The sequence below is a fragment of the Salvia hispanica genome, chromosome 6 (assembly GCF_029641045.1).
Source record: "Salvia hispanica isolate PSC_SH4W2 chromosome 6, Shi_PSC_v1, whole genome shotgun sequence".
Classification (NCBI taxonomy): Eukaryota; Viridiplantae; Streptophyta; class Magnoliopsida; order Lamiales; family Lamiaceae; genus Salvia; species Salvia hispanica.
The window spans coordinates 4,814,848-4,842,754 of NC_142697.1; the positions used below are offsets into that span (position 1 = coordinate 4,814,848).

At 36.5% G+C, this 27,907-nt stretch overlaps 2 pseudogenes; both read left to right on the top strand.

The window, feature by feature from the left end:
• Positions 1-6,379: 6,379 nt before the first annotated feature.
• Positions 6,380-7,075, top strand: LOC125220581 (secreted RxLR effector protein 161 pseudogene; annotated as a pseudogene).
• A 2,341-nt stretch (positions 7,076-9,416) lies between these two features.
• Positions 9,417-10,645, top strand: LOC125204191 (mitogen-activated protein kinase kinase 4 pseudogene; annotated as a pseudogene).
• The last annotated feature ends 17,262 nt before the right edge of the window (positions 10,646-27,907 follow it).

Genomic DNA, 27,907 nt, shown 5'->3' on the forward strand with positions numbered 1-27,907 from the left:
TTAAAGTAATTTATTACCACGAGTCAAGACCATTTATTATTCACTTGGCATATTATCGAATTCAAATCAAAAGAATTGATGCGGTTTGATAGAAGTGGAAATTATTTTGTACTAGCATTTATTTAATATTTGGACATAGATATGGAGGGACGGATGTATATTTAAAATTACAGAGGAAATTATTTTGAAGCATTTATTTAAATTTTGAACACAAATAGGGAGGGAGATGTATGTAAAATTATTTCAGTATGCCATATTTATATTATTTCAAACTTATTACACAAATAGGGAGGGATGCCAAAATTATCTCAATTTGCATAATCAAACTTATTAACGTATGAGTTTTCTACTTTGAAAATAGGAGAAGTAAAATACAAAGTCCATTTGTTGGATTGGCGACGAATCCAATTTATAATCTTAACGAACATCTTTAATTATTTCGCTTTCTAGTTAACGAACACGTCTAGTGTGAGCACATTTGCATTGTTATAACTTATAATCTTATCGCACAAGTAGATATCCATATAAGGATTTGAATAAATATTATGGTTAAACATGTAAAATGTGTTCTATTTTTACATTATGAATAAAATTAGATATTTGTGCAATGGTTGATCAGATATTAAAAGAGTATATTGGTTTTAAAAAAAGGAATATTGGTTTTTGGATAATTTACGATAATTTTACATGACTTTTTTTAAGTGATCATAAACAGTAGTACAACGTTTGAAATTGTGCCACATATAAAAATATTTCGACAGATTTTGATCCTACGTGAAAATGAACATAGTTTGGATTATTATACGTAAAACGATACCATTTTGACTCCCAAATTCTTAAATTTAACATTGAATACTAAGCTTAATAGGATAACGTATGTCTTATAAATTTATCGGGTTTGAAGTGAAAGGATATGGGCTAGAATTAGATTAATATGAATTAATTAATTATAGTTGGGCTATAATTATATTAGTCCATAAGCCCAACAATCATGAAACCCTAGTGACTCTTCATCTATATAATGGTTATTTATTTTCCATTGTGGGAGAATAGAAATAGGGTAAAGAGAGAAAATACGTAAAGCTTTGTAGAGAGAATTCCTAGCATTCTTCTACGGAGCAAATTGTATCGGGATAGTTCCTGCATCGGATTGGATTGCACGTGGACCTCGATAGTAGTGGATTCAACTTGCAGGATTCAATCGAAGAAAAAAACTACACAACAAGTAAGATTTAATACCGTTGTGTTTTACATGCTCAACTTGCAATATGGTTATGAATCTAGATCTGTATTCTTGTATGCAATTTCCGCTGCCCTCATTAGATGAATACAAGAAAACCCAACAGTGGTATCAGAGCCCGGGGCTTGATTCATAATTGTTTTGTAATTTGGTTATATGTGGACGATTTTAGAAATCAAACCTTTTCTTTTGTAATTGGTTTAATAGTTTCGACAGAAACTGAAATTGGATTTCAAAGATGAGAAATTAGATTTCAAACTTCAACATTTCGAAAATTATTCGAGTATGGGAATCAGATTTCCACGATTTATGATTTAAGGAGAACTGAGAATTTATTTTTCATTGCAAACTTTTATCATGAACTAGATTCGAAACCTTTTGACATGTTTCGTATCTTTGAAACTGGAATAGGATTCCAAGCAAACTTTGAGAATTGAAAATTTACTCAATTATTTTTCGAAATTAAAGTTGAGAGCTAGAATGGTTTGGAAAACAAATTAACTTGCCTGCATCTTTTCGTAAACATGATTTTATTCAAAATTAGAATTGATACAATTCACTGCCTCTTGTTCGCTGCGTTGGACGCGGAACGAAAAGGGCTATGTTGTGGCCGTGCTGGGCACATCGGAGAAAGCACGGTGCTTGGCGTCGGAGAGAGCACGAGATCGACCATCTTTTGGACGAGTCTGATCGTGTTCTCATACCCAACGTGACCCCGGTCGCGATACTCCTCCTCTTTGTCTCTCCTTCACCGAGACGACGGCTTTTTGTGAAAGTAAACGGTCGTAAATCAGCGTAAGACGCTGGAATCGACGAAAGGAGAGCAGATTGGGAGGGGGCAGTTCATGGTGAATAGAGACGCGCCATCGATTACCGGCGGCAGGTCGGCATGGAGAGGTGAACACTGTGGCGGCGGCGCGAAGGCAGAACCATGGAGGCGGCGACTGTTCTTTTCCAAGAACCCTAATTGGGCATTGAAGATCCGGGTCGGATCCGAATCATGTATTTTGGGTAACGGCAGTTGGACTGCAATTTGAATGGAATGCCACGATTTGGACTTCAATTTTGTAATAACGTGACCATAGTGGGCTAAAGTAGCTAGGCTACTATTATCTACAATCAGATGGTTTTGGTCATTGTTACTTAATTAAAGTACATTATTAATTTAGAATTAATAATACTAATCCAATTACAAAATATCAATCAAGTTAATAAATTATTTACTATCATTATTTTGAATAATAATAGTGAATACGTTTTTAATATTAGTTTAGAATTAATATTAAATATCTGTTTATATTAGTTTGGAATTGATATAGATTAGATGATTAGTTTATTAATTGGATTAATGAGTTAGAATTTGTTAATATTATTTTTGGAATAATAAATAATATATATGCTTGATGATAATTTTGGAGTTATTACTTGATTTACAAATTTATTAATTTAGAATTAATATAGATTGGATTAATTTTGTTAATTAGATTAACAAATTGCGATATAGTTATCATCCAGAAATGATAATATGTACTCCACAGCACAATATTAATTTGGAATTAATATTATATTTAAAATTATATTGATTCGGAATTGATATAATCGTTAAGTCCACATGTAATTAGAAAATAAAGTTTGATTTTATTTATTGAGCATTATTTGATATCCTATGTGATAAGCATGCTATTTGATTTTTATGCCTATTTATTTAACTATAGTAGTTAGAGACCGTTTTATTGTCTGGGTAGGCGGCGCTCAGTATGTGTAGTCCGTGTTATACTATGTCTGGGTAGGCGGCGCCCAGTATTTGTAGTCCGTGTTATACTATGTCTGGGTAGGCGGCGCCCAGTAATTGTTTGAGATTTAATATTGGATATTATATTTACATAACTAGTATCACACTTTTTCCCCATAAAATATAAGTCTTGTTTTGAAACAAATGCGTCGTCCATCATAATTGTCTGATGTTCCTAGCCTTTTCGACCACGAGTTTTATGCCCTCGCGTTTACTCTAAATCCACGAGGTTTAGGCTCATTCATAGATGCATGGTTGGCATCGTGTGATGGGGTTGACTTGCTTAAATTATTTTGTGTAGCCCTCGCAACCAAAATAATTTATGGACGTATATTAATTAGATTAATAAACCAAGAATTGTAAAATTGTTGTTACAATTGGCTTGGAGGCCTACCTAGTGATATTATTGTAGTCATCAGCCCTCGCAGAGGCTACAACTATATAGACTTGGATCTTGGACCACTAAAATTTATATTTGATATAAATTCGTATTTTATGTTTGGGGGACATAATATATGTTAAAATTAGTGGGAGCCAATCAATACAATAAACCCTTGTTTGATTAGTGATGCGAATGTGATCTTTGTATGCTTTTCTAATTTGTTTTTCATTTTATTTTCTGTTCAGATAATATGTCAAACTTATCTTATAAGTGTATGATGGAAACAAACAAATTGACTAGGTCAAATTTCACGGAGTGGCAGAGAGACTGCCCAAAACTCAAGGCACAAGGTGCAATGAGTGGGAGCTCAACTATGTTTGTCATTGAGATAAATATGTCTATGAATAACTCACAATCCTGGGTATTGGATACCGCTTGTGGTTCACACATTTGTAATAATGTGGAAGGTCTAATAGACAGCAGGAAAGTGAGGCCTGGGGAAGTAGACCTACGTGTTGGAAATGGAGCAAGAGTTGCTGCCGAACGCGTGGGAACTTATAGATTAGATCTTCCCTCAGGACATAGACTAGATTTGCATAATTGTTATTTTGTTCCAGTTATTTCAAAGAATATTATTTCCATTCCGATGTTGGACATCGAGGGTTTTTCCTTCCATTTTGCAAACAGCAGATGCTCGTTTTCTAATAATGGATTGTTTTATGGAAATGCCTCTTTAGAGAATGGATTATATATGCTTGAATGCAAACGGAATATTCTCAATGTGCAAAATAAAAGACTTAAGCTAAGTAATACGGATAATGCTACTTATCTTTGGCATTGTAGACTTGGTCATATCAATGAGAAAAGGATAGCGAGATTGAGAAAGTTAGACTATCTAAATTCATTTGATTTTGAATCATATGGTGCTTGTGAATTCTGTCTCAAAGGAAAGATGACCAATAAGCCACTTTCTGGGAAAGGGGTGCGTGCTAATGATGTGCTAGAGTTGATCCACACAGATGTGTGCGGACCGTTTCCAACTCAAGCAAAAGGTAGTTATTCGTACTTCATTACTTTCACTGATGATTTGACAAGGTATGGATATGTGTATCTTATGAAACACAAATCTGAGGCCTTTGAGAAATTTAAAGAGTTTAAGTGTGAAGTTGAGAAACAACTTGGGAAAAGTATCAAAAGTCTTCGATCAGATCGAGGAGGGGAATACTTGAGCCGAGAATTTATTGATTACTTGAAATCACATGGAATTCAGTCAGACTGGACACCTCCTGGCACACCACAAATGAATGGAGTATCTGAAAGGAGAAATCGAACATTATTAGATATGGTTCGATCCATGATGAGTTTAGCTAGTCTCCCTTTATTTCTCTGGGGTCATGCTTTATTGACTGCTATTTACATTCTGAATAGAGTTCCATCTAAATCAGTTGAGAAAACACCATATGAGTTATGGTATGGCAAAAATCCTTGTCTTAACTATATGCGGACATGGGGTTGTCCAGCTTTTGTTAAGAAACAAATGACTGATAAGTTGGAATCTAAAAGTGAGAAGTGTTACTTTGTGGGATATCCTAAACAAACTAGAGGATATGAATTCTACTACCCTGGAGATCACAAGGTGATAATCTCTAGGAATGTGACGTTTCTTGAAGACAATTATGTCTTAAAGGTACAAGGTCACAACATTGTAGATCTTGAAGAAATTCAAGAACCACAAGATAACACTGAGGATGGGGTATTATCAAATGGTTTGAACAATAACTCAATGGGAGTTTTTGATGATCTATTGGGAGGGGAAATTACTCTTAGAGAGGACCTTAGAGAGACTCTCGAAGGACCACCTCAAGACAATGAGATGCATCAAAGACAAGATGATGCAATAGTTGCATCACCTCCACCTCAAGAAGATCATGGGGATATTCCTGAACCTTCTCACATACAGAATGAACAGCTTGAACCAGAGCAAAACCAACTCAATAGGCCTAGAAGGACTCGTCGACCACCTGAGAGACTGAATCTAATGGTTGAGAACCAAGATGATGAAGTTGATTTAGATGACGATGAGCCTAAAACCTATACCGAGGCGGTGTCAGACACCGATCGAGAGAAGTGGCTTGAAGCCTTGATATCTGAAATGGACTCGATGTACTTCAACTTAGTCTGGGAATTAGTTGACTTGCCAGATGGGGTTTACCCTATAGGCTGCAAATGGATCTTCAAAAAGAAGAGAGATGCAGATGGCAAAGTACAAACCTACAAGGCTAGGTTAGTGGCAAAGGGTTATAGTCAGCGCGAAGGCATTGACTATGATGAAACATTTTCGCCAGTTGCTAAGATCAAGTCCATTAGGATATTACTTGCAATTGCTGCATACTACAATTTTGATATTTGGCAAATGGATGTCAAAACTGCATTTCTCAATGGAGAATTAGAAGGCGATGTCTATATGACACAACCTGAAGGTTTTGTATCGAAAGAAATGCCGAATGCAGTGTGCAAGCTAAAGAAGTCCATTTATGGACTTAAGCAAGCTTCGAGGAGTTGGAATATTTGTTTTGACAGAACAATCAAATCGTTTGGTTTTGTCAGAAGCAAAGAGGATCCATGTGTTTATAGTAAACGCGAAAATGGAAACATCGTATACCTTATCATATATGTTGATTACATCTTGATTATGGGAAGCGATCGTTCCATGATGCAATCCGTGAAAGAGTGGTTGTCTAGATCCTTTATGATGAAGGATCTGGGTGATGCTTCCTATATCCTTGGAATTAAGATCTATCGAGATAGACCAAATAGGATGTTAGGATTATCACAATCCACTTACATAGACAAGTTGTTAAGGCGCTTCTCAATGGAGAATTCTAAGAAAGGTTTTCTTCCTATGGGACATGGCATTGTATTGTCAAAGAAGGATTGTCCTTCTAATGACAAAGAAAGAGACAACATGAAGAGGATCCCATATGCTTCGGCTATAGGATCTATTATGTATGCCATGATATCTACTAGGCCAGATGTGGCCTATGCGCTTAGCATGACAGGCAGATTTCAGCAAAATCCCGGTGAGGAACATTGGAAAACTGTTAAGACTATTCTTAAGTACCTTAGAAGGACTAAAGAATATTTCTTAGTCTATGGTGGACAACCAGAGTTATCAGTTACTGGGTATACTGATGCTAGTTTCCAAACAGACCATGACGACTATAAGTCTCAGTCTGGATATGTTTTTATCCTCAATGGTGGAGCAGTGAGTTGGAATAGTTCCAAACAAGGTACAACTGCCGATTCCACCACCGAAGCCGAGTATATTGCTGCATCTGAAGCTGCCAAAGAAGCTGTTGCTTTGTTAGAGTTCGTTAAGGAACTGGGTGTCGTTCCGAGTGCCAGTAGTGCAATACCTTTGTACTGTGACAACACTGGTGCTGTTGCGCAAGCAAAAGAACCCAGAGCTACGAACAGGAACAAGCATGTTCCTAGAAGATATCATCTGATCAGAGAAATAATTGAAAGAGGCGACATAAAATTAGAAAGAGTACCCACTGATGATAATTTAGCTGATCCTTTCACTAAACCGTTATGTATAGCAAAACACAACAAGCACTTTGAGAGCTTAGGTGTTAAGCATGTTGGTAGATGGCTTTGAATCAGTGGGAGTTAAAGTTTTATATGTCTTAGAAACATTTTGTGTTGAGACAATATTACTTGATCACATTCTATGAAATTTAATTTTCTATGGGTTTTGTGCACTTATTAGAATAATTGTTTTAAATGTTTGTCTTTATTCTAAATATTTGTTCCCTTGAATTATGACTGTCGTTAATGGAGTGAGACATTAATAATATAGTATAATTCTAAAATAGCCCTAACCAATGATTATCAAGAATGAGATATTGATGATATGTTACAGGTTAGCATGGGGTTTGCATCACATTCTTCGAGAATATAATTGTTCTCACAACTATGAGATATCAGATACTCGTGATGGACACATGGTATACTTTGGAGAGTATTGGTATACCCTACTATTAAACTGTTTTGTTAAGTGTCTACAGTTTATTAGTGCATAAAGTATGTAATAGTCCTTGAATCTGAGGTCATTACACATTTTGTTTGTTGAGTGGTGTGCTTTGATCTTGTCCAACGCTTTGCCTCCCAAAGGAGGATTGAGACACGGACCTGTGTTGGGTATATCATAAGATAAATGAAAATGGTAGTTGAGCCAAGAATGAGATTCATTCCTCGATTAGAATTTCGAGAGAACACTTAAATTCTCTATATTACTTGACCATTAAGTCATTGGCCAATGCAAAGATATATTCGATTAAAGTAATTGAATATGATCGAATGGGTCATTTAATAAAGATGAGCTAAAGTGATTGAGCTATTTGGATGACACATAGCAAATCTTAGGCTCAATCGGGTGGTTCGTGAATGAAAGGATATTACTATAGACTTTATGTAGAGGCTTGTTTACCGAATTCACGTAAACGTCCTTCATATATCGAGCTACGCTGCCAACGCAGTCTAGGAGTTTTGTGCAGACTTCGATTAGATCGTCGTCGATAATGAGGGCCTAAAGGGTCACACTATAAGTGTATTTTGATCCGCTCAAGGGTACAAAGTTGGAACTGCGTATTATATCTAATGCTAGTCCAAGTGGGAGATTGAAAGGATATGGGCTAGAATTAGATTAATATGAATTAATTAATTATAGTTGGGCTATAATTATATTAGTCCATAAGCCCAACAATCATGAAACCCTAGTGACTCTTCATTTATATAATGGTTATTTATTCTCCATTGTGGGAGAATAGAAATAGGGTAAAGAGAGAAAATACGTAAAGCTTTGTAGAGAGAATTCCTAGCATTCTTCTACGGAGCAAATTGTACCGGGATAGTTCCTGCATCGGATTGGATTGCACGTGGACCTCGATAGTAGTGGATTCAACTTGCAGGATTCAATCGAAGAAGAAAACTACACAACAAGTAAGATTTAATACCGTTGTGTTTTACATGCTCAACTTGCAATATGATTATGAATCTAGATCTGTATTCTTGTATGCAATTTCCGCTGCGCTCATTAGATGAATACAAGAAAACCCAACATGAAGAATGGTCAGCCATACAATATTGACACCAATCTTAAAATTTGTGATTTCTAATATTCTAAATTAAACAGACAAACACATTCCATAAACTTAAAGCAAAAAATAAGAATAAATGTAGTGGGGAGTGTTATATTGCTAACTCAATGCTTAATTGCTAACTACAACTCAATAATAGCCATTAGATATTCAAATTAAAGGCCTAGATTATTAACCACAAAATATCAATACGATCAACAAAAAATGTCAATAAAGCTGTAGGATTAATTCCAATAAAAATCAATAGGGGTATTAATGTCAAGTTAGTTATAACTAACTTTTAAAAGAAATCCCAAAACTTTAAATTCATATAACATATATCAAATTAAAGATAATTTTATAAGGATTCCAACGATATACTACATGCATATGTTCCGACGTCAAAATTTGAAAAAAAAAATCTAGAATTTTTCGTATTTTTCGTACACATACTAATGTCAATACAGCTGTCAATATAAAGCATATACAATGTCAATCCTAAATTTGTGTTGCCATTATCAAAGCATTGTGTTGATATTTTCGAAACACTATATTGACATTTTTATCCAAAATCCTAATTTAGCGTTTTTTTTTAATTTTTTTCGATTTAATTAATAAAAACAAAAATTACACGTGGCAAATAGTAGACCACACATTTTTTAAAATCATATAGCCTTAAATTAGTTGTAGTTAACAATTAAATAATGAGTTAGCAATTGATCACTCCCCTAAATATAGCCCTAAATGTAGTTGTATGCCTAGTATCCAATTATTATGGTTTGGAGGCATTCACTTTTAATAGATTTGATTTGATTCGATGTATTTAATTAGGTAAGTACATAGGAGCATTTACGAAACTTAATCAACAAAATCAAATAAATATGACTTCTGATTAATTCCAAAATCTGTCAATTTCTCTACTGTAGTTGGATTCAGCTTTCTTATGAGGCCCGCGGCGAGGCAACGGCGGCGCTCCGATCTAACCCTACCGATGCCGCAGCGCGACACCTCGCTGGCCGTCCCCCTCCCTCTCCCGCCGAGCGCCTCTTCCCCTCTCCAATTACAGCACTCCGAGCTCGAGCGCGTGAGCCGCATCGGCAGCGGCGCCGGCGGCACGGTGTACAAGGTCCTCCACCGCCCCACCAACAAAATCTACGCCCTCAAAGTCATCTACGGCAACCACGAGGACGCCGTCCGCAACCAGATGCGCCGCGAAATCCAGATCCTCCGCGACGTCGACAACCCTAACGTCGTCCGCTGCCACAACCTAATCGACCACAACGGCGAAATCCAAGTCCTGTTAGAGTACATGGACCGCGGATCGCTCGAGAGCCGCCACATCCCCAACGAATCCCCCCTCTCCGACCTCTCCCGCCAGATCCTCTGCGGATTGCACTACCTCCACCGCCGCAAAATCGTCCACCGCGACATCAAACCATCCAATTTACTCATCAATTCGCGAGGAATTGTGAAAATCGCCGATTTCGGAGTCTCGCGAATCCTGGCACAGACCATGGACAACTGCAATTCGTCGGTGGGGACGATCGCCTACATGAGCCCCGAGCGAATCAACACCGATCTCAATCACGGGAGATACGACGGCTACGCCGGCGATATTTGGAGCCTGGGAGTCAGCATTCTCGAATTCTATTTGGGGAAATTCCCCTTCTCCGTCGGGAGGCATGGGGATTGGGCGAGTCTAATGTGCGCCATTTGTTTGTCTCAGCCGCCGGAGGCGCCGCCCACCGCCAGCCGCCAGTTTAGGGATTTCATCGCTTGCTGCCTGCAGAGGGATCCGGCGAGGCGGTGGACGGCGGCTCAGCTGTTGAGGCATCCGTTCATCACTCCGGTGACTGTGACCAATCATCCTTCATTTAACTAATAATTTACCTGTTAATTTTATAGAAATGATCTTGTTTAGCATGATCAACAATGTTATATCGAGGTTCGGTTCGGTTGCCATGACGTATCTTATATCTTTTCGGTTTTATTTGTCTTAAAAGCATGATGTAACAATTTATTTAGGCATGATGCCAGAATTAGATTGTATCCTTTGATTAACTAATTTTACTTCAGGGCTCCTGTGACTACTTTGACGTGACGCTAATTATTAGTTTAGATTGTATCCTGTGATTAACTAATTTTACTTAAGGGCTCCTGTGACTAATTTGACGTGACGCTAATTATTAGTTTAGATTGTATCTCGTGATTAACTAGTCTCACTTTACTCCTACCATTAGTTTAACGTGGCGTATCCATATTACATCTAGCTATTATTTTGTGTGACGAATTGAATACCACGTGAGCTTACTTAATTCATTGCATCAAGCTGTCTCTGTCTATGCAAAAGAAACGATAATAAGCAGATTCGTTTTGGCTGTGGTGGAATGAAGGGAACCTTATCCTTTGAGATTAATCCAACTTGGATTAAATCTAGCAGTATCATCTTGTTCTGTGTTTTGGGAGATGTTTTCCAAAACCCTATCAAATCTATATTGTCTTTCTCCAACTTGTTACTTTATCCCAATCAGAATCAGGAAATTATCAATTTTCTTGGCATTATATGCCTTCTTCATCACAATCCGCTGATTTTAAGAAATATAAAAAAAAAATTGGTGAAAAAAGATAGTGCAATATATATCTGATTTTTATGTAATAATTAAATATTAAAATGTGAATAGAATGTGATTAGTGGAATATGGAGCCTATTACTATTTATAGATATTCTAACTGAAACTCATAATGTGGGACTAACTAAATGGTAAAAAGAGACTCCTAAAGTAGAATCAAAGCCCAAGAGTATTATCTTAAGTTTCCGTAAAACAATACGTGGCTTAATGGACAAGTCATTCAATGAACTTCAACTACTTATATATAGATAATTCATAATTGTAGCTATTTTCTCCATTCTATCATAAGCGAGTCACTTTCATTTTTGGGACATTTCACCTAAAATTAGTAATTTTTTTAACAAAATATAATATCTTTCCCTCTCTTACTTTATTTTCTCATTTTCATTATTTTCTCTTTACTCATCTACTTAATTCTCTCCCGACTTAACTCTTTAATTATTTAAGTCTAATAAAAAAAAGTCTCACTTATGTCAGAACCAGAGAAAGTATATATCATCATTAACGGTAAATGATCCATCATTACTACACCATGCAACGTCATCAATAGTTATATACCCCATCCGTCCCACAAGAATATGCACTCTTTCCTTTTTAGTCCGTCTCACAAGAATATGCACTTTCTAGTTTTGAAACTCTTTTCTCTCTAATGAGGTGGGACTCATTTTCCACTAACAGTATTTTATTTATTTTTTTTCTCTCTACCTCTTTCTTACTTTACCAATTTGCATTAAAACTCGTGCCGAACCCAAAGTGCATATTCTTATGGACGGAGGGAGTATAATACTACTATGATACTCCCTTCGTCCTTGAAAATTTGTCACTTATTTCTATTTTCGTCGCTCCCTAAAAATTTATCACCTTTCATTTTTACTATTTTTTGTAGTGGACCCCACAATTCACTAACTCATTCTCACTCACATTTTATTATGAAACAAATATGTAAAAGTAGGATCCACGTGCCACTAACTTTTTCAACCCACTTTCTATTATATTTTTTAAATTTTGTGTCGGATCAAATGGTGACAAATTATATGGGATAGATGAAGTAATATCAACGCAAGTTTCTGTAAACAAAGTGTGGTTTAATTGAACAAGTCATCATACAAATTTTAAGTCATGTATAGATAATTGGTGCTACTATGGAGTATCACATTAACAATGGATTTGTGGTTTAATTGAACAAGTCATCATACAAATTTTAAGTCATGTATAGATAATTGGTGCTACTATGGAGTATCACATTAACAATGGATTTCCTTGAATTTCTAATACAAATTGAATCAAATATCAAAATATCCCGTTTAGATAATCATTAAATAGGGTTTATAATATATATATTATATATGATATCAAAAGCCAGCCATTTACTTTCGAGAAATCATTAAATAGGATTTTGTATATCAAGTTTACAAAAAATAATCATTAAATAGGGTTTATAATATGTATTGTATCAAAAGCCAGCCATTTACTCTCGAGAATGATAAAAATTAAAAAAGTCTATGTTACTTAGTCTCATATTAAAAGATCATCGGAATTTGATGGGACAACTTGTGACTATTGAATTTGATGAGTGGAATTTGGATGGACGAGATTTTGATGGCTTTTTAAATCCGGACTATATGTACAAACACCATTCATCAAGATTTTTCAAAGGTATATATCATGTTGGAACCGTGAAACCGCCAGTTAACCGGGTGTTCGGTCGCGGTTTCAGTTCGAAAAAGTTGGAACCTGAATCGAAACCACGGTTCTAAAATTCACGGTTTTGGTTCGGAATATTCTCGCAGTTTCGGTTCGGAACCGTAACCGGCAGTTATGGGTTCGGTTTTGGTTTTAACCGCCGGTTCGATAAACCTTGGGCAGCTCTAGAAGGGTCTATTTTAAGAGCCTATCTTTATTCCTATTTCCACATCAATATTTTATCTCTAGGGTCTATCTTCTTGCAATTGAAGGGCCTAACTAAAGAATTATCCTACTTCCCATCGCATTTCTACATTATCACTATTTTATTTTAATTTTTTTGCACTTCTGTATTTAATATGTTATCAAATAAATTAAATTAAAATGCAAAAAAAAAATACTATAATACACAAATCTTCGTTGTTTCGCCTTTGCTATCACGCGTTGTATCACGCAGTTAATTGCTTTGTCGTCGGAATCGATAACAGAAGCCATTGATATTCTTAAAGAGAGAGCAAAACTAGAGAAAAGGAGAGATGATAAGATTTTAGTGTAGGAAATGTAAAGAATGGGATGAGGCCGTTGCATCGGCTCCGGGGTATGACGAGTGAGGGGCCGTTCTTCGGCCAGTTTCCCGGAGATCGGCCCTCCCATTGCCAACGCTCTTAGGATTCATCTATGCAGTTCATAATAATTTAACGTAGTAAGTAAAGATAAATTAAAGAGATTACTTAAATACAAAATCCATGAGTTCACTTATGGATGAAAAATTTTAGTTCTACATCGACTCAACCTGTATACCAATCAGAATGACGCCAACTCAGTTATACACATTACACACAATATCATCACACCAGTAATAAAATATCATTACATCAATTATACAATGTCATCACACTAGTTACATTTTCATACCAGTTGGTACAATGTCATCATATAAGTCGTACAATATCATATGACTCTGTACAATGTCATTCTAACAATAAAAAAGTACTCATCATAACTCTAACAAAAAATCATTTTTTTAATTTTCATATAGTAATAATTAAGATTTCATTTGAATTACATAAAATTATATATAGTTTGATATATAGTATTTTTTTGTGAAAAAATAACTTAAATCAATGAAGTTATGTGAAATTAAATTCTTTTGAGTTATTTTAAGGGAAAGAGAATGATTTCCATAAGTGGTATCAATGTTAAAAAAAATCAAGAAATAACCTTATGTTAAAATGGTGTTAGTTTAAACCAACGAATTTAGAAATTATATTTGTTCATTTTTATGGTCTTATATGATTATATTTATAGTTATACTTCTAATTCAATATTACTAATTATCTTACATATTGAATTAAGATATAAATGGACATGAGTGAATGTTACGTGTTTCATTATAGGGGGGAGTACTCTTTAATTTCTTTGATTGGGGCCTTCGTAACGGAGGAAAAATGAGGCTGAACAGCATTATGAAAATTAATACCAGTGTTAGTTTTTTTAAAAAAAATTATAAGCAATATTATTAAAATTTCATAGTAGTAGTATCCCACAGAGTTAGGCTCGTGAAAATGGTAAAATAGTGTATTTTTAGAAAATGACCTGGTGGTTCCTTTTATAAAGACATAATATCATTTTTTTTCTTTCAATTCTTCGTTAGGATGAAAATTTATCTTTTATATTCAAAAAGTGTGACATGAAATGTGAAATAACATTGAATAGGAAGCACCAGTAATACAAACACATATTCCATATTCCATACTAGAATAAAAACAAGAAATACTGTATATTTTAAAGTTGCAGTTTCAAATAATAATTGTGGCTAAATTTGGAGAAAACTCTATTGAATTTAGATGCTTAGGATTTTTAATTTAGTAATTATATAATAAAGATATTTCATATTTTTGAGTTATTTATTTAAATTAAGTTGTGGTATATATGATTGGTTTTGATTTACTGTATCTGCCACATAATTTGAGAGGAATAATGATGTTGCATAGTTATGGCGTGGTTGAGGTTTTATTGGAGCATCGATTACTATTTTTTACTACTACTATATTATATTTTTTATTTCATGATATTTTATGAATGGTTTCACATTCTTGTTTTGGTTTCACTTGCTTGTTTTGCTTGTATAATTTACATTCTTGTTCCGGTTTCACTTGCTTGTTTTGCCATCGCCATTCTCCAACAAATTATAATATAATAGTGGGTGGGTCGATACGATATATCGTATCGAAAACGTTGTATCGTGTATCGTATCGAAAATATCGATATGAAAGAATTTCATATCGTTATCGGATCGAAAGTTTCGATATATCGAACTTTCGATATAAAAAAATTTCATATCGTTATCGTATCGATATTTCGATATATCGTACCGAAATTCGATATATCGTTAAATATCGATATATATCGAAAATTTTGATATATATCGAGATATATCGAAAATAAAATATCGATATATATCGAAAATATCGATATATCGAAAATTTTCGATATATATCGTATTTTCGATATAAAACGATATATCGCGATATAAGGAAATTCATATCGTTATCGTATCGAAAACTTACGATACGATATCGTATCGTATCGAAAAATACGATATATCGAAAATTCGATAATTTTTCGATATTTTTCAATACGATACGAGCGATATATCATTTTTTCGGTATTTTTCCCCCGCCCTAATAATACAAATGAAACTGTGACAATTGATACAATCTAATTGGACAATAAGTAGAGGGGAGACGCAAACCATGTGGCCTCTTTTGGAGGAGAGATAGAAGCTATCTAGGATTACAATTTATTTTGTTAATTATTAAGAATGTGGAGAGATAGATTGACGATAAAAAAAATATGGTCTAATAATCAACGAATAAAATTAGTTTGAAATGAAGCAGTGAAGTAATGAATTAAAAGTTCTAGACTCCATCATTTTAAAATTAATTGAGACCTTTGTTTTCCATGACATTTAATAAATTAGATAGAGAAATAATAAAATAAAAATAAATGAAATAATAAATAACTGAAGAAAAAATAAAACAAAGAATAATACAAATAATTAGAAATAAAATGTGTTAAACTAGATTAGTGGGTTGTTCGATTTTCAAAATTATATCCCGGGACTAAATATGGACTTATGTCTGATTCATGAGATTGAATCTCTCAACTCAATCTTAAATGTATAATTATATAATAATTATTTATTATCACCTTTATTAACTAAATAATCTCATAATACTATTTCATGTAATAATTTATTTAACAAACCGAACTATTAAAATGATTTCAAATAATTTGAAAACAAGAGACTACTAACAATAATAGAATAAAATAGTTGAATTAACGTGGGAACTAACGGTGATAATAAAGTAATATCCACGACTTCCACGTTTCATCAATAGACAAGAATCACATGACTTTAGGTTGTGAAGGTAAACTTTTAACGCGCCTAACCAATTCCACTCTCTCGAAAAATAATTGATCGGGAATAAAGTGTAGGGCCAATTGCATTATAATATTTGTTGGGTCCTTCTCTTTTGTGAACTCTAATTTTATAATAGAAAATAGGATTTGTAAATCTAGTTATTTTTATAGAGAATAGGATTTTATTCGATTTGGAATACGAAACAAATATTAATGGTGATACACTTGTGATTCTCTAATCAATTTTGAGTGTGTGTCATATTCTTACTTGTGTATTAGTTGACATATTCTTACTTGTGTATTAGATGACACTTACTTGTGCATTAGTATAACCTCACAATAATTAATTAGAGTTCAATATACTGAAGTTAGGCGCTCTTTACCATTTATTTACATTTGTTATAGATTATTAATTAATTTACATTGAAGGACGAATTTGGATATTCATATTTTTTATTATCTCTTGGTCTATTTTGATAAGAAACAATTACCACGTGGATACTTGGTACATGGATTAAAGGTTGATGTCTTTATTGTCACGAACGCATATGATTGATAGTCCACAAGAGTTAGAAGTGTCCGGGAGAAGTAGAGATTGTTGAAATGTGGTATGTTTTGTTGGTACCTTTTTACTTGCTTATTTTTATTTGTTGAGAGAAAGTACTTGGGTGGTTGTGGGCGTGGCTTGGCATGGTAGTAGCTAGTCTTATGTGATTTTTGCGTTTTGAATCTGATAAGATTAGTTGTAGAGGCTGCTTCGTTTTTGTATTTCGTGATGCAATTGTGATTGTTCAGTTGACAGACTCCTAGATAACCAGTGATTTGGTTTGAGCTTTTCTTTTCATAAAAGAAAAAGAGTGAACTACCTCAAAAGTCCCTAACGTTTCCATTTGTGACGCTGCAGGTCCCTAAGAAAAAAAATATCTCCGGAAGACCCTAACATTAAATATAATCACGAATCATATTTTTTCGGACCAAAATACCTTCAGCCCTAAAAGGGCATTTTTGTCTCTCCATTATATTATTGACATGTGATTTCTGCTACATTTTTGTCAGAAACTTCTTATGTAATTTTCTAATAAATTCTAGTACTTCATACATAATTAAAATTTTGTTATTATTTACACTTTCTAATTTTTTTTATAATATGCATATTTATCATTATCTGCATTAATTAATATGAAAATAATAAAATGAGACCCTTTCTTCCTTATAAAACTCATTTTCAGGTATTTTCGATGTTTTCTATTTCCTCTAATGTTTATTTGTTTTTTACCTTTATTTATCGATCGGTTTTATTTATTATGATAGTACCCCAATTTTGGAGTATTAATTTATAAATTTACATTGTCTTAATTTCTGATACTATTATTAATAAAAAAAAATCTACAAGAATTAAATAGCTAATGTCACATGCTTAAATATTTTTAAAATATTACTCATGTTTCAATTTTATCATGAATGACATGAAACAATGCAAATTTATATATAAAGATTGAATATTCATATGATGTTAAAAATTTCAGTTTGAACTAAATTAAAATTTTTAATAAAATATTAATAAATATAAAATCGTCTTAAAATTAGGCTTACATTAACAAATTAGTTTAATGAAAAAATATTTTAAATGTATGTGTTTCAAGAAAATAATATTGTATCATTTAATTAAATATGAAATACTTTTTATTCAGTGTATTATTGATTCAGATTTTATTTCATAAATAACTTCACTTTTCCATATTTTTGTTGTTTCTCAATGAATTTTCTATATGATATAACTAGTATATTGTTACCACTAACTAGAAATAGAGGAATATAAGATTTTTTTTTGTACAAATATTGACAAAACTTTAATTACGTATGAAGTATAAGAACTTATTAGGATATCACATAAGAAGTTGATGACATAAATGTAATAGAATTCATATGTCAGCGAATTTAGGGATTGCCAAAAATACCCTTCAAGGCATTTGGGTATTTTGGTCCGAAAATTGGCTGCAAAAACAAAATTCGTGATTATGTTTAAGGTTAGAGACTTCCGGAGATATTTTTTTTTCTTAGGGACTTGCAATGTCACAAATGGAAACGTTAGAGACTTTTGAGGTAGTTCACTCGAACAAAAATTGATATGGGGTTCTAAGTTAATAACTTAATTTTTATAATAATATTAAAATAATAAATTTAATAGTGAAATACTAGTGAGATATAAAAAGGACCTTTGTCCATAAAGTCATAAACTTTGAGCGAAATTTGCTATTTTCACCGACTTTAAAGTTGGGAGCGAAAATCATAAATTTAAGCTTTGAAGTGCTTTTCCACAAAATCAGTTCTTTTCACAATTTATAGGAATTTCATTACAAATGATAAGTTCATGACTTTTCCGATAAAATTCTAAGTGAATGAAATATATATCAAATTAAATCAAAATTTATGATTTTAGAGACTAATTAATTTTACTAAATCTTCTCTTTAAAATATTTGCACTATTAATTAGATGAATGAATACGATCACTTGGATTTGAAATCTTATAGTGTACCACACAAAATATTTGATTTCACATATTTCACGTAACAAGAATATTAGATACTACTGTGACATTAATACCGTTTAAAGAACTTTTGTGTGAGAAATAAGAATAAATTCTAAACAAACCTATTAGTCCCCAAAATCATATACTTTGGCCTTACTTTCTATTCCTAGGAGCATTAAATTTGGTCGAAAAATTGATTTCATGGAAATTTCATCATAAAGCTTTAACTTTATGATTTTTGCGATCAATTTGATAAATAGTACTAGAAAAATTCCAAATTTTGGAAAAAACTGTGGGACAAGAAAAGGTTCGTAGTATTGGAAATAACTGTGGGTGTGGGACAAGAAAAAGTGATTATGTATTTTATATGATACACATAAACCACGTGCACCACTTTGATTCAAACGTGTGTATTCTATTCTCTTTTCCTCACTCATTATATATCTAACTTAATTCCTCAACCTCACATTCTCTCCATCTCCCTTTCGCTATCTCTCTCTCTCTTTCTCAAAGAATCACTCCCAAAAATGTTTTCCTCAATCTGGAGCAAGAAAAAGTTGTCAATCGATAGCTCAAGCAAAGCCAAAGCAGATATTGAAGGCCTCAGAATTCTTACAAAATTGGAAATCTCAAATTCAAACGTTGTTGTCAAACCTATTTCCCTGCTCAAATCTAAGTCCAAATCCTATGATTGCTACCTCAAAGTGTGCAATCTCTGCATCAAACCCTTAAATTTTGAGAAAGACATCTACATGTATAAGGATTTGGGGTTTTGCAGTGTGGAGTGCAGAGAGAGGCAGATTTACATGGATGAGACTAGAGAAATGGAGGCCAACACGCAGAGAATAGTCTCCGCTTTCCGCCGTGGCCGCTGCGAGACCACCCATCGCCGCCACACGCCGAGAGAAAGAGTTGTTTTCTCATATAGTTGAAAATATTCAGATTTATTTAGGATTTTTGGACTCATTTTTTAAATAAACAAGAGAGGGTTGTCAATAATTTTTTTTTTCTTATTGAATTACTTTGATTGTCATAAGAACACCATGAGAATGAATATAGAGGTAAATCATTACATAAAATTCTAGCCACTTTTCCAACTTAATTACTACTATATATGTATAGATGATATTTTGTTATATTCTCCCATTTATACATGTAACGTCGTATACTGAATAAAGTAAGAGATATGATTTTTGCTAAAATGAAATGACTCACTTATAGTGGGACATTTCAAAAAAGAATACGACTCGCTTATCTTGGGACGGATGAAGTACTTCAAATTCAAGCTCCAAATATATTTCCTACATCAAATTCAAACTCAAAATACTTCCTCCGTCCCTAAAGAGTATGCACTATTTTCTTTTGTGTTCGTCCCCAAAGAGTATAAAATTTCAATTTTGGAAACTCCCCTTTCTCTCTAATGAGATGGATTCATTCTCCACTAACAATACTTAAAAACACTCTCTGTCTTACTTTACTAATAATGCATTAAAAACCATGTCGAACTCAAAGTTCATATTTTTTTGGGATGGAAGGAGTACACTTTGAACCACACATCACCTTAAAATCAATAAATTTATATAAAATGAAATATTATTGAGATTTAATTGTTAATAAATTTACATGTATTGAATACAAAATTACCCAACTTGAAAATTTACTTATATAAAAAAAAATAATTTTTGTTCTATTGTTCGAAGCCACTTTTGGGAATGTATTATGTTTTGTAATGACAAATTTTTATTTTGAGCAAAGGCCAAAATTGGTCTTAAACATATGATCATTTTACCTTTTTATCCTAAATTTTATCTTTTGGATTTTTTGGTCCTGCACATATGAAAATTTGATCATTTTGGTCCTCCGTCAATAGTTCCGTTAAAAACTAACGGTCAACAGTGATTTTGACCAAATTAAACTCTTAATTCTGATTTTTAAGTCACAAATTAATCTCCTAGTTATTTAACAAGTATCCATTTAAAATTAGAATTAAATCTAGGGATTTTATTTTCTTGGCGGAGGCGGGAGTAATGGCGACTGGATTGGGGGCTGAAGAAGACGAAGCGGAGATAGATGAATCATCGGTGGCTAGCTTCACAGCGGCGGTGGTCCGAGCCGATAGTTTGCGGACTTTTTGGGTGCGAATTGAAATTTTGGAGGGATTGTGGGGATTGTTGTGGGAGATCTCGGTGGGGATGGCGTGGGATGCCTCGAGTACGGAGGTGGCGGGCTGGGGGTGAGGGATTTGGAGATTGGGGTCGGAATTGGGGTCGGATTTTGGGCGGTGATGGATGGGAGTTAGAATCTTGATGCGAATTGGGTTTTTCGATTTGAGATTCTGGTTTAGGTAGGGCTTCCTCACCCATGAGAATCTGTTGCAGCGTGGAGGGGTAGTGAGGGAGAGGGTGTCGGCGGCGGCGGCGGCGACAGTGGATGAGGATTATGAAGGAAGAAGATGAAAGATTAGAGGAATGAAGAAGAAAGAATAAAGAGTTTAATTTGGAGATTAATTAGGAGATTAATTAGTGACTTAAAATCAGAATTAAGAGTTTAATTTGGTCAAAATCGCCGTTGACCGTTGAAAAGAGTGTAGGTTGCGTACAGTGTGTTCAAAAGGGAATATCAGGTTCCCTAGATCCAGCAAATCCACTAGATCACACGGTCTAGGAACTCGTTGGTCGCAGGAAATCCTGGTCGTCGGACACACAGAGCACTTCTTTCAAAAACCCTCAACCACTTTACTAAACCTAGTATAGGGAAGTAGGGATCGATCCCACAGAGAAGGGTAATACTCATGTTCAAGGATTTGGGTGTTTTTTTTTTGTGTTGGCTGCTGCCACGCATTTTCTTGGTTTGAGGAAAACAAATTAAACTTGACTTGGGAATCTTTAAAACTCCTAAACTAACAGCTAGACCTAGGCAAAATTATAAAGGAACGTTGCAAAGGAATTTAACTGCTCAACACTTGATCTAAGAAAACTGCTTCACTACTAGACCTAGGAAACAACCGACTGTGGGGACCATGACTGAAAAAAAAAACAAAGTACGAACGAAAAGCTGGCAGAATAACTAACTCTCGTACTAACTAACAGCGACATCGTCTTCTACAACCAAATTGCGTAAAACTCATAAGAAATTCAACATGAACGAAATCAAAACAGAGCAAACTAATTTTAAATCAAATCTATGCATGAACTACGAAGAACTAAACAGATGTGCAGACACTAGACGAAGCAAAACAGAAAACAAGAAGAAAACTCGAATTCATCTAACAACTTTCTTTCCTCACGTCGAATCCAACCTCAGACGCTAAATCCACTCCGGATCCAAGCGTCCAACACGAACTCTAACCAACAGAAACTCTTCATCACTTCAGATTCGAACAAAAAACTCCAAACAATCAATCAACCACAGATCTATCACCAAATTCCCATATCAAACACCACAACAACAAAATAAAACAGAGATCGACAAGATACTTGTAGAAATGAACTAACAGCAGAGAGATCTATGCAAATTGACTTGAAATTCAACTGCTAAATGCAGATCAACAAAACGGAAAGACAATAAATATCATCAACAGCCAAGTCGACTCCCAAAAGTGAAGTTCGACGGTAAAAACGAGCAAAACAACTGAAATTAAAAGGAATTGTATCTTCGTCCACACTCGGACGGTGTTGCCAACCACGAAATTTCTAAGAAAGTAACCTTCCGTTCCCGACTACCCCAGATCTCCCATTCCCAAGTGTGTGTAATATGTGTGAGCTAAGAAGAGTAAAAACTGATGATTCTTGCGTTGCATGCTCTTCTATATATAGGCGTTGGAGTGGGGCCCAGCGAGGTATAGATAAGACTTTGTTGCCCTCAGCTATTGACTCCTCTGTCACGCCAATCTTCCCTGTAAATCCTGCTCACTTCGTTCCTTTCCTTCGCTAGACCATCTCCTTCAGTACTTCCTCGATCTAGCGATTTTCTTCACACTCTTGGCTTAGGAAACGTGTCAGACCCAGCAAATTATAACATTTTTCGCACATAACCGATGCATGAAATTAGCCTTATCAAACTGGTCACACTTAAACCATACTTGTCCTCAAGTATAAAGACAAGAAAAGAGAAAGAATAAGGCGAATTTCAAGCAAGGTTATCTCTTGACCGACTCCTAGACCTAGACACAAAGAAAAACTAAGAAAATATAAGAAAAATCATTCAAACACATAATCACATATACATGAGCTAGCTTCAATTTTTAGGCATCTGTCCCCACAAGATTAAGATCAATTCAATAGGTTGCACTCCTCCAAATAGGCTCTTTCCCTTCCTTTACCTAGCCAATCTGTCAGCTTGTCAAGATAGCTTTCTACTTACCCGATTGTTGGATTCTCTCGATCACTCATTCCTCACCAGGGATGTTAGGATCGATTCTCTCTTAAGTTAATGCTACACCACTGAAGTGTCGGGTTATGAGAGTTCCTCCTTCCTGGGTTAGGCTATTGTCATTCCTGCTTTCTAGACCATTTCCCCCTGGACTTCGTCCAGCTTATTCCTCCTCTTTTATATATATATTTTTCTCTCTCTTTTTTTTTTTTTTTTTTTTTTTTTTTTTTTTCTTCTGGACTTCGTCCAGCTTATTCCTCCATTTCTCCTTCCTTCTGGACTTTGTCCAGCTTATAACGCCTTACCCTGGACTTCGTCCAGCTTATACCTTCATAACCCAATTCCCAATTTTTTTTTCCTTCACAGCTCTTCTCCCTAAGCATTCAGTGGTGGCCCTTAAACATGTGTTAGCTCGAAATTATTTAAGGCTTATAACTCACTATATAATAGGGCTTCACAACTAAGTAAGTAGAGGCATCCTCCATCGTTCTTGCTTCATTCAAATTAACTAGGCTTATTTAAGGAAAAAGCTTCTAAGTTGAAATGCCTCCTATCTTCAATTACTTTTACTAAGGGAATCATGCCATATTATATCTACTGGCTCATGCGACAACACTTAAGACTTACAGACTCTTAACATGCAAACAAAGGTAATGCATTGACTCCTCTCCCCCTCCCACTTCACTCAAGCTTGTCCCCAAGCCATCGTCGTGAAGGGGGGAACAGAGAGATCAATGCGAAATAACAAAACAGATTATATAAACACAAACTTCTCACACTTAGACCAAGCAATGGGCTAAGTGGGAGAAGAAACACAATAAACAGAAAACACAAGAAAACAAACACAACAAACAGAAAATACAAACTTCTCACACTTAGACCACGCAGTGGGCTAAGTGGGAGAAGATACAACAAATATTAAACACGTATATAAGAGGAATAAAATAAAATAATAAAAAACAAAACTAAAAGAACGAAAAATAAAAGTTACTTGGTCAAGAGATGATGGGTCACTTTTGGGGCTGGCTCCCTCTAGAGCCAGACTGGGGCGGGATTCCGGGTCGGGTCACTTTGATTTTCTTCTTTGCTGGCTGCTCCAGCTCTTCTTCCTCCTGTGTTGCTTGTTCAGGTACTGGCTTTCTCACGATAGACTTTGGTTTTGGTGGGGCTGGAACTTGCATGGGAACGGTCGGGGAGATCAACTGCTTGAGTGATTGCTGCGACTGCCTGACGGAGGGACTGCTCTGAGTGGGCTGCCTGACTTCACTGCTGGACCCAGGAGTTGTCCTCGACTGGGTCAAGGGGAGCGTCTGCTGCAACCACTTTAACATCTTCAATGAAAGCTCCACCGCTTCCGTCATTCGCTCATTCTGTTTGGCGCACTTCACCGCCAAATCAGCAATGTTGCCCCTCAGGGTCTGTACTTCCTCCCGATTCCCTATCAATTCCTTCCTTATCCCACCGAGCTCCTTGATCATTTCTTTCTTCATCAGCTGCATTTCTTTCTTCACGTCCTGGACTTCCTTGCGTAGCTCTTCAAACTCCTCACTTGGCATGGCTTCCTCGGCTTCCTCCGGCTCTGCCTTCACCTTGTCTCCCAACAAATAGAAGAGAGTCTTGGTGCCTTGAGTCTGCAGCAACCCCTTGTTGAAGAAATAATCAACACTAAACACCTCTGGGGGTTCGCACATGACTACCAGCGGAGCGGCCTTGGCAATTCTCATTTCTATGTTTCTCTGAATGTAAGCGCCTATGAGGTGGCAGGTGTACATATGACGCCCCGGGTTACTCGTCATTTGGTGGCACGCCTGCGCCAGCCAATATCCGAGGTGCACCTTAACACCTTTCGCCATGCACCATGTGAAGTAGAGGTCGGTAGTGGTGAGAGCTGAATTTGCGCTGCCCATCAAATTATAGCTGACAAATGGTTGAGCAAAGCGGAGAACCCGGTCTTCAATGTGGGAGGCCTTGGAGTAGCTGGACTTAAACGCCCCCGACTTAGGGTGCGTGACCAGTTCCCATGCCGTCTGTACTTTGAAACCAGGCGTGTTCTTTGGCATTCCAACCATCCTGTCATTCCACGCCCCCTCTTCATCTTCGGCCTGGGTAAACAACCCCATCCTCAGAGACCAGTCCCTAATGCTCAACTCATATTCCTGATTGAAAAGCCTGAACGTGATAGAATCCGCGTCGAGGTCAGTGGTATTCTTTAAACGAAAAGTGGAGAAAAACTCCCTTGCTAAATCCACTGGTACCCTCTCCTGGCTGTGCTGCAACAGCCACTCAAACCCTATCGCTCGGATACAGGCGCGGAATTCTTTGTCACATGCAATCATTTTGAGCTCCCTCGAGCTGTACTGCTTTCCTGACTTGGCCATCTTCCCGGCGCTACACCTCTCCTTGTACACCGCGATCCTCTTTTGGTCATCGAACTGCCTCATCTCCTCTAGCAATTCTTTAGTCAGCCAGATTATCGGTCGTCCTGGAATCGGCTCCTCTTCAACTTCATCAGAGTTATAGCTGGGTTCAGGGATGGGCTCGTCTTGTTCCTCGACAGAGGGTTCCTCGGTTACAGGGGAAAGGGTCTCCTCGACCTCCTGGACGGAGGGAGCTTTTCTAGACCGGGTGGATGAGGTCGCTGCCGCCTTTCCTTTCCTTGCCTTTTCCTTGGCCAAGCGGCGCTCCTCTGCCTCTGTTGCGTCAGGCACTAAGTCATCGACTTCATCGAGGAGGCTCCTCCTGGTGCGCCTCCTTTCTGCCCTCTCATCCACCTTGGGCACATCTTCTTCCTGGTCATCAAACAGGTCCACGATCAGTTTTAGCCCTTCCTCGGGCTCCGGTACTTCAGTTGTAGGTAGTTCTGATTCCTCTAAAAGCTTTTCTAGGGTTTCCCCCTCACCAACCAACATTGGGGTTGCCCCCTCGATATAAATGGGGTTCTCCCCCCTGACATCTCCTGGGGTTGCCCCCTCTTCCACGAACTCAGGGGTCGCACCCCTGAAATCAACCGGGGTCTCATCCCCCGTCTCCATAGGGGTTTCCCCCTCAGCATCTTTCTCCAAAACAGGGGTTTCCCCCTTACGAACTTCATCAGAAATAGGGGTTTCCCCCTCACACACTTCCCTACCCTCAAGATTAGGGTTCTCAGTTTCTTGCCTTTCTGTCTCCCCCATGGTCTCGTCGTGAGCCGGTTCATCACCTTCTGCCCGTTCGTGTGATGCCCCCTCTTCCTCCGCTTTTTGTGAAGCGGTTTCTGCATGCGGAGATGTAGAATCTCGCGGTCCTTCCTCAGGAAGATTCGCCGGTTTTGCAGCCGAATCTGCCGGAATCATCAGTGGTGGTGCGACCGACGCAGACGGCTTTAGGCTAGCGGCGAATAGGGCATACACCTCCTTCGCTTTCTCGACGCTCCCCACCTTCTGCGTCAACTCCGCCAGCAAGGTTGGGTCATACACAGTGCTTTGGGTAGAATCCATCGGTGTAGATCTGAAAAATGAGAGAAAACTGGTCGAATTTGGTTAGGGTTTAGTTTTTTTTAGAGAGAGAACGAAATTAGAGAGAAGGGAGAGCAAATCAATTTTTCGTCGAATTGGGGATAATTGGAGAGAGAAGGACGACGGTTGCCTTTCTGGTGAAAAGGTGGTGCGGTTGCAGGCATGATGTAAGCAACCGTACAACTTCCATAATTATCGGCCAGAATTTGAATTTCAAAATATCTTTTCCCTCCTCGACTCCTTCCTCCAATCTTCCCTTGACTTCTTCTCTCAGGTTCTTCTTTAGCTAATTCCCTCGACCATGTCCTACAAAAACAAAGAAATGAAGGTTCCAGACTCCTAGGTCAAGGTTAGAGCATAATATATCGGTTCCCCTTGGAGTCTGGTGCTTCGAAAATATTTTTTTTTGGATTTTCTAAGTAAAAAAGCAATTAAACTATTTACATCCTTATTGTATTTCTGAGATTCCCTGGTTCAATTTGAATTTTCAAAATTGTTAACTTACTCCTTGACCCAGGAATTCATCGGAAATTTCCCTCGTCCGTTTAGGCGATAGTAGGGAGTGCATGTAGTGGAACTTCGTCCACAACACACAACTCGGAATTATCCCTATAGACTTTCACTCTATGACCGTTCACAAGGAAAGGAACAGAGTTTGGAGCACTTTCCTGGATCTCCACTGCTCCATTTGCTCGGATGCCAACGATGGTGCATGGGCCGATCCATTTAGACTTCAGTTTCCCTGGCATTAGCTTGAGCCGAGACTGAAAAAGGAGCACCTTCTGTCCCACATGAAGTTTCTTGACCCGGAGATTTTTATCATGCCATAACTTCGTTCTTTCTTTGTACCACATGGCAGACTCAAACGACTCCAGCCGAAGTTCCTCCAACTCTTGTAATTGTAACTTCCTCTCTTCTTCGCAAGCTATCGGCTTCATGTTCATTTCTTTCACTGCCTAATACGCCTTGTGCTCAATACCAACAGGTAAGTGACACATCTTGCCAAACACAAGTCTGTAAGGCGACATTGCAATAGGCGTTTTAAAAGCAGTTCTGTAAGCCCACAATGCGTCCCCGAGTCTCTTGCTCCAGTCCTTCCTTGACGGATTAACTGTTTTCTCCAATATCGCCTTGATCTCGCGATTAGAAATCTCTGCCTGGCCATTAGACTGAGGATGATAAGGAGTCGACACTCTATGGTGAACCCCATATTTCTT